Genomic DNA, 9200 nt, shown 5'->3' with positions numbered 1-9200 from the left:
CACTTCACGTTCCCCCCAGTAATGTATGAGTTACAGTTTCTCTACATCCTCATTAGCTTTTGGTGTTGTCACTATTTTTTATTATAGTCATTCTGATAGGTAGGTAGTGATATCTTATTATGGTTTTAATTTACATTTCCCTGATGGCTAATGATGTTAAATATACCTTCTTGTATTTATTTGTCATGTTTACACTCTCTTTGGAGAAATGTCTCTTCAAGCCTAGTGCTCATCTTCTAGTTGAAATATTTGGCTTTTTACTATCAAGGTTTGAGTGTTCTTTCTATATTTTAGATACTCATCTTTTACTGGAGAGTGATTTGCATCTATTTTCTCCCAATCTGTAGCTTCTTTTCATCCTTTTAACAGCATATTTCACAGAGCAAAAGTTGTTAATTTGATGAACTACAATATATCAATTTTTCTTTTTATGAGTGGTGTGTTTGGTGTCAAATCTAAGGACTCTTTGCTTCACCCTAGAACCTGAAGATTTTCTTCTATGCTTTTGAGAAGAACTTTTATAGCTTTACATTTTATATTTAAATTAGTGATAAAGTTTGAGTTCAGTTTTTATAAGGTACGATGTAAGGCTCTATTTTTTTTTTTTTTCTTGCTTATGGATGTCCAATTGCTCTGGCACCATTTGTTAGAAAGGCTATCCTTCCTCCACTGAACTGCTTTTGTAGCTTTTTCAAAAATCAGTTGGGCATATTCGTCTGGTTCTATTTCTGAGTTCTCTATTCTGTTTCATTTATTTACTTGTCTATACCTTCTCCAAGTAGTCTTGATTACTAAGCTGTTATTAATTGTGTAGACTAATTTTTTTCCACTTTATTTTTCTTTTTCAAAACTGTTTTAGTCATTCTAGTTTCTTACCTCTCCATTTAAATTTTAGAATATTTTGTTTCTATAGCTCCCAAAAAGTCTTTCTGGGATTTTAAAAGGAATTATATTAAACCTGTATATCAAGTTGGGAAGAACTAGAATCTTTACTATGTTGAGTTTTCCAATCTATGACCATGGTATGTCTTTCCATTTCTTTAGATCTTTTTGTATTTCTTTCATCAGCAATCTGTAGTTTTGAGCATACAAGTTCTGTATATGTTTCTTAGGTTTCCATCTAAGTATTGTTTTCTCTTTTTTTTTAGCAATTGTAAATGATATCATATTTTTAATTTCAGTTCATTGTTATTATACAGAAATAAAATTAATTTTTATATGTTTATCTTGTACCCTATAACATTTCTGAACTCACTTATTAGTTCTAGAGTTGTTTTTGTAAGATTTTCTACATAGAACATCATGTCACCTGCCATCAAGGATAGTTTTATCTGTCCTTAATACCTTTATGCCTTTGATTTCCTTTTCTTTCCTTATTGTAATGGCTAGAACTTCCAGTGCTAATTTGAATAAGAGTAGTGAGTACAGACAACCTTGCTTTATTTCTGATTTTAGGAGGAAAACATTCAATTTTTCACCCTTAAGTATAATATTAACTTTAAGTTTTTTTGTAGATGCTCTCTATCAAGTTGAGGATGTCTCCCTCTATTCCCAATTTGATGCGCGTTTTTGTCATGAATGGATGTTGAATTTTGTAAAATGCTTTTTCTGTATCAATTCATATAACCATTTGTCAACATTTATTAATTGTCATTTTTCATTCAGGTTGAAATTTTCCCGGTTCTTTTTTATAATGATTTTTCACTGAAACCTGGACTTTTAGGGTATCATGTTATGAGACTTTGGTTCTTATTTAAACCGTCTGCTTCAGCTTACTGACATCATTCCAGAAGGAAAAGAGTGGTGCTTCTGTATTAATGTCAGATAGGGGTAGAAGTCCAGGTTCCCTGTTGGGTGTCCATCAGTAACAAAGGGTAGGAGGGGCTCCTTGTACTGTTGAGTGGGGATCCGAGTTCTAGGTCCCCATCAGGCCTCTCTTGATACCACCCTTGTTAGAAGTGAGAGGTTTCCCCAGTTACCGCTGGGTGGAGGCGGGCGGAAGTTCAGAGTTACCACGTGGTCTCCACTAACACTTCAAGGGGGTTGGGATTGTCATCACCCAGCACGGATGATAGGCCCAGCTCCCTACTCAGCTTTCTCAGACACCACTCTGGTAAGCAAGTCTGTGTGGCTCATTCCAGCCTGGTGAGAGCGGAAGTCTAGGTTCGCCCCTCAGATTTTACCCCTATATGTGGGGGTGGGAGCTACACTTTTTTCTGTCGTGTTTGACCATACTACAGTGGTTAGTGTCTAAATATTTTTCTTTTACTAGTCTGCCCCCTTTTCTGGTCCTTCTGACCACAGAGAACAGGCTTAGGCTAAAACTTTTTTTTTTTCCTGTACCCATTGTGTTTCCAAGTTGCTATCTTCTTCAGCTCCAAGTCTGAGATATATGAGACAGAAAGAAAACCCAGTGAACTCACCACCATGATATTCCTTGATTCTTGAAATCCCTAGATGCCACAAAGATCACATGGAATGCACTGGGGAACAGAGTGAACCAGTACAGGTTGTGGGAGGCAGGCCCCTGCCGGCCTGCAAAATTATTCAAACAAGCCAATCACTCCTCCCCTAGGAACCAGGAACTCTATGGAGTGAGGTGATCCCTCGTTCCCATGGGAGGATATGATTGGCTTGTTCGAATAATTTTGCAGGCTGGCAGGGAAGTGAAATCCATTAGGTTGAGGACCAGGTGGAGAGTAGCTAGTCTGGCTAATAAGGAATGAGCCCAGTGGGGAGCCTTTCCTGCTGGGTAGACAGCATATCTGGTGAGAACAGGGGAACTCACGGTTAGGTCTTTTGAGGCCCTCCTGGTTTCAGATGTTAAGGCAGATAATATTGAATCTTTAAAATGTCCAAGGTTTTTGGTTGTATTTCACATGAGGATAGGGAAAACAACATCTATTCCATCTTCCTGGAAGTAGAAGTGGTCTTTACAATTTAACCATATATTTGCTAAAGAAGTTTTATCCTCTGCTCAAGTGTGCCACAGAGCATCCTGATAGAGCCCTATTGCTTTCTCTCTCTAAGCAAATGATATTATTGTCCATATTTGACAAATGTTTCATACTTGTTTATGGTATAACTCACTCGTTTGTGCCACTGCTAAGTCACCACCTACTTATCCCTCTAATATTTTTCCATTTCTCCCCCAAACCAGTGGTGACTTTACTATTTCAGAGAACCAGAGTGGCTTGCCTCCTTTTGCAGTCTGCCCACTGCAGAACTACAAGTACTGAGGGGACAGGAAGCTAAGTATAGATCAATCTTAAATGAAGTAAAACAACTTTGGAACTTCAATGGGAAAATAACATTCAGTTTACCAGTAACCAACAAACAAAATCTACCTACAACTTTACAGAATCCGTCTCTTTTTCATAAAGTGAGGTCTCATTAATAATGGCACACTGGATTAAAAACTAATAGTTAAAGAGCATAAAGAAAATATATAAAGGTAAAAGTTTTGGTTTAAGCTAGATACTAATTAACGCCAACATTATTTTTTGGTTATGTTTAAGAAACAGTCATTTAAGCTGAATCTGCTAGAAGATATGGATTTTTCCCATTTATTTCTTTCTCTGTTTATTTAGTTAGCAAAATTGAGGTTAACAATGGAACGACTTCATTTTAACATGCAAAGTAACATATTCCTCCTTCTAGTGGATAATAATGATATAAAACCCCAAAGAATAAATAATTCAAGCCTAAGCTACATTAACAAGAGCATTACTATTCCTGGAACTTATTAAAGCTGGATCTACAAACAGTAAGTAGCCAAATTTAATACTTAAAATTTCATAAATGTTCAGCTGTTCCCTAAAGAAAAAAAACTGGGAGAAGTATGGGCAAAAAAGTAGGGGAGGGAAAGAGGCGAATAAAGAAGAAATATTTGGTGTAGGAATTATCTAGTCTACAGACAGATTTAAATGCAGCTGTTCCTGAGTCCTGAGAAGCAAGCACTACCCTGGCAGGAAGCATGTGCTCAGCATACGTCTTCTGACTGCGGGCAAATTGAAAAAGAAAGTCATTTTGGCTCCTCTTCGCTGAATTGTCTTTCTTCTGAGGTCTGATGAATTTTAGGAAAAATAACACTGCCACTTTTAAGGCATTTTGAGATTAAACCAATTCTTAATTTTAGCATTATATTTTCTTTTTTTTTTTAAGTATCTCAAAGCTAAAAAAAAAAAAAAAAAAAAGTATCTCAAAGCTTTCCTCACCTAGTTTGGTATGAGAATATATTTATACTTTATCACTCTGTCAAAGTATATATAGCCTGAAATGTATAGCCTTAATTAAGTAGATAAGAGCACCCTGAATAGTGGGTTTATACTTTGAAAAGCATATTTTTAGTCAGTATTATTGGATGTCACTTTTACTACAACCTATGAGATAAATATGGCAGGTAAAAGCCACCCTTAATTTACAATGGGGAAACAAGCTTGAAGAGGTTAAAATGCCAAAATCAGTACAAACAACTGAATATAGACAAAACTGTAGCCTCCTGACTCCTTACCTTGAGTTTTCTCCCTCTAGAATCTTAGTCCTTTAACTGAGGGAAGAGATAGAGGACTCCTGGAAAGGTCATAAGGATTTTGAGAGGCATCCGGAATCCACACATATATGTACTAAACACTGTCTGTAGACCTAACAAATGTCTTGCACATATATGTACAATCGTTCTCTAATATATAGAAAGATGTAATTGCAATTAGCTAAATATAAGTTCATTTTAAGATGTTACTGAATTCATATTATCCATGTATATTCCAAGGCAATAGGAACTCAAAGGCATCTGAAATCTTGAATGAATACTTTCTTTTTTTAATGTCAAAGAGGGTCTCTAATCTTAAAAGAGTAAGAGAACTATTACTTTAAATCATAATTTTCTTTAAACAAAGGGTCTCATGAATTAGCTACAAACTTGGGGGAAGCAGGAGCAGAATTCTGAGATCTGGAAAAGGGAGCACCCTGCTCTCCTCACTGGTATCCTATATATTACACCATGTGGAAAGAAGAGGGATGGTCAGGAAAAGGATTGTACAGCCCTTCTCTAAACCAGTCCAAAAAAGGGCATGAAGAAAGGAGTCTTCCTGGTTTGTATGTATTCAGCTTACTGAATCCTAGAATATGTTGGTGAATTAAGTGACTTTTCATTTACAAATGTGTTTTACAGAAAGTAGAATGAATGGGCTGCAAACTATACCCACCAATAACAAAAAATCAGCCATAAGACCAGCAATAATAACAATAAAGCTACATTTAAACAAGGTACCCCCATAAAATAAAAAAAACCAAAGGGCAATTCTAAATGACCCATTAATATTTTTCATACTACCACATAGCACGTTTCTCCTGTGCTTAAAAAATACTTGAATATTAACAAGATGGTTGCATCTTAAATTTAGCAGCATCGTATAATTTTAGGTGTGGGCATTAGTGGAGGATTCAAGCTACCCTGTCTCAAGTGAATTACAAAAAAGGAAGGAGAAAGGGGGCTCCTGCCTGGGCTTTGTGTTCGCAGCAATTAGTTTTAACTGACTGGAAGCCGACTTTAAATAATTTTATAGCTTGTGCTAGATCTGTGCCATTTACCGTGTGTGCCCTTCCTATTTTTATGGAAACCAGGACCTCATTCTGGAGGCTCCTGGCTGTCAGGGATGCAGGTGAAGGCCAGCTGGGGCCAGAGGCACTTTGTGTGAATATTAGCATCTGAAGAGGGTTTCAGGAGGCCTTGTGTCTTTGGGGACTTAACACTATAGTCAGATGCGCTAGCCTTGCCTCTAAATTTCCTTGCCATCAAATTCAAATCCTTAAAAAGGAAATGAGCAATCTGAACCTGGTGGCTGTAGTCTGAGCATTCTAAGGGCAAGAAAAATGGGAGAAGACTGAAAAGTATCCAGTTGGTGATTTAGGTGAAGGGAGAATGAGAGGAAAAAGTGGGGCAAGGCAGGATGTCAGAGGCTGTGTGCTCTGCCAGAGTGACTGAAGTTCATTAGCAATTATTTCCAGCTCCCCACGGCTGTGTGTACATGATTTCATCCAACACACATGCTGCCCTTGATTAATGTTGTAACTATCTCTGAGATGGGAAATGCTGGCTTGTGGAAAATCAGAGAAAAACACAGTTTGCCATAAAGATATTTGCAAAAATCTTTCCTGTGTCAAATATTCATGTTAACGACACAGAGAGAAATCAAAGCCTAATTAGTTCCTGCACTGAAGGAGAGAGGAGAGTTAATCCAGTTTCTAGTTTCCTGAAAGCTGTAATCCTTACGAAGGCAAATCTTCCATGAAAAACATCAAAAATTATACACATGAAAAATCTTCAGATCCAGACAAAGCTTTTTATAGGAAGAAAAAGGTTAACAGGCTCATATTTCTACCACCCACTAAAACCAAGAGGTGTTTCTTGACCTTTATTCCTACCACCTACGTGAAAATCATGTGAACCCTATTTAAGATTCAACCTAATAGAAGTCTTAGAATCACAAACAAGTAATTAGAACACTACAATTAATTGAAACCAAGAAGTCTGCATTTGGCAGGTTCAAATATAGTTATAAAATCAAAGCATTTTATTTCTGTAAGGAATGTGCGTGATCATAAAAACAGTTTCTCCTTAACTTGCAGAGATAAAACTGAGAGCTGGAGTGTGGAGGCCACTTGAAAATGCCCCCATTTACTGGTGATTGAATGCCAGGTGATACTTGATTTGAAAAGGGAGGAGAATGACAGAGTATGTTTTGAGCACTATACAAGTTTGGCATTTTGCTTTCTTAAATTAATGAATACTTTTAAGAATAAAAAGTACATAATGTATACAGAGTTTAAACATGAATAGTCTACTCACCTTATTAAATGGGCAGCATACAGAAGCTCTCGCTTTGATACTGCCTGATCACATCCTTCTCTTAGTTTACCTTGTGGAGGAAGGGGCAAAGAACTATTCTGAATTTTGCTTTAACCATTCCTCTGTTTTTATTTGTAGTTTTACTACTTATGTGTTCTTGAGTTTACATGAATGATTTCATACTGTATGTATCCGTTAACTTTTTTTTCACTGTTTTTGAGATTCATCATTTTCATGTTAATTTATATTTCTACATTAATTTTCACTGCTGTATAATATTCAAGCATGTAACAATGCCATACTTTATCCATTCTCCTACTCTGTGGATAAATTAAACTTAGCTATTTGGGCTGAGAACTGAAATGACCTGAGTCAATATACTGTAACTGTTTGATCCAGGAGAGCCTCATGCAGAAAGATAAGACTGCAACTTAATAAATACTTTCACTATTATCTTCAGGAAATTCTTGCAAATTACTTTATGTAGGCAAATAGTTTGCACATTTGGAAAAACAACTCTTTTATAAGGACAAGAGTTTATTCATCTAGATACATGGTGAGCTTATCACAACAGTGGCATTTAAAAAAAAAATACTCTGTGAACCCACGAGAAGGCAAAAAAAGAGGGAAAAAGGGTCTAAGAACAGAAAGGACAATTAGAAAATAAGTAGCAAAATGGTAGATCTAAATCCAACCATATCAATAATAACACTAAATATAAATTGGCTAAACACTGCAAGTAAAAGACCGAGATTGTTAAACAGGATAAAAAGCAAGACTATTTCTCACCGACAAAATATCAACTTTCAATATAAAGAATAGATAGGTTAACAGTAAAAGGATAGGAAAAGATAAAGCATGAAAACACCAATCAAAAGAGAGCTGGCTAAATTAACATGAGACAAAATTCTCTAGTTCCTTTCTGGTGCAGAGGCATAGTTGAAAAAGCCACAAAGGAACAAGGGTTTGTGAGGATGACACCACACGGCGAGGCAAGAACTGCACCACAGGGGCCGTCTGCATTTACCATCAGAAGAAAGACACAGTGGCCTCAGGCTACAAGACCCAGAACATTCGATGGAGCCAGGACGCTGTCAAAGATTTTGAATGCAGTTGCCTCTCTCTGCAGCCCTGCCACAACCCTGTCGTCACCACAGATGGCTACTTGTATGAGCATAAGGCCATCCTGGAGTACATTTTGCACCAGAAGAAGGAGAGCACCCTGTAGATGAAGGCCTCCGAGAAGCAGCAGGGCACCCGGCATGAGGAGCAGAAGGAGCTGCAGCGGCCCCTGCAGGACCAGGTGCCGGGTTTCCTGGAGAAGGAGGCGGCCATCGTGAGCCAGCCCCTCAACCCCGCCACACCCAAGGCTGCCTGGGGGAATGATGATGCCTGACCAGGGCCCACTGCGGCCTCGCAAGGAAGGACCAGGAGAAAGCGCTGCCCAGTTTCTGGATCCAGTTACTGACCCTCAAGACCAAGGCCACCAAGCTGGAGAAGCCATCGCACACCAGGACCTGACGCATGTTAGAGACGACACTGCAAAAGTCGGACCTGAAGTCCGTGCGCTTCACGCCGCTCGGGCTCCCTGCACTACGTGGGGCTCATTGCACACATTGAGCACCACGTGTGCACAGTGACCACGACAGTCTGGGCAATGCCTTACCGTGCTGTGGCCCTCCGGGGCCGTGGTCACTCTTGAGCGCGTGGAGAAGATGATCTGGAAGGATATCGTAGACCCGTGATTGGCACCCGCTTTGCAGGCCGAGAAGTCGCGGCTGGTGATGCAGCACTGAGGGCGCAGGAGACCAAAGAAACAGGCTTGGACGTGAGGGACAAAACAAAAATTCTGGAACCCGATTGCCTGAGTACAAATCCCGGCTCACTGGTAACTAGCTTGAGTAAATTACCTTGATCTCTTTCTGCCTCATTTTCGCTATCTTTGAAATGAGGATGTTAATAATCTCTTCCTTAAAGGGCCAATGTAAAGATTAAATGAGTAAATATGTGAAGTTATTAGTACAGTTCATGGCACATGGTAACTACTGAATAAATATTAGTTATTTGTATTGTTAGTAGTAGTGACAGTGGACATCCTTGAATTTTCCCAGAATATAATAGGAATGCATCGAATATTTCACTAAGTATGACACACTATGTTGGTTTACCATAGGAATATGTATCAATTAAGAATACTTCCAGCTACAAGAATTCCAAACATAGGGGTTTAAGCAAACAGCCTATTGGCTACTGCCTGCAGCCTGGACAGGGATTTGTTACCTTCATAAACAGATGTTTGCCTTTAGATTAATCCCTAACATCATCCGTGGTCCATTTCGGCTCAACTGTT

At 38.4% G+C, this 9200-nt stretch overlaps 1 pseudogene; it reads left to right on the top strand.

Annotated features, from left to right (window-relative positions):
* The first annotated feature begins 5002 nt into the window (after positions 1-5002).
* Positions 5003-8595, top strand: LOC101407041 (nitric oxide synthase-interacting protein pseudogene; annotated as a pseudogene).
* Positions 8596-9200: the final 605 nt, after the last annotated feature.

Source organism: Ceratotherium simum, chromosome 14 (genome assembly GCF_057802395.1).
Source record: "Ceratotherium simum simum isolate JZ-2026a chromosome 14, ASM5780239v1, whole genome shotgun sequence".
In the NCBI taxonomy this organism is placed as follows: domain Eukaryota; kingdom Metazoa; phylum Chordata; class Mammalia; order Perissodactyla; family Rhinocerotidae; genus Ceratotherium; species Ceratotherium simum.
Note: the sequence above shows the minus strand (reverse complement) of the source record. Positions and strands in the feature narration are given on the sequence as shown.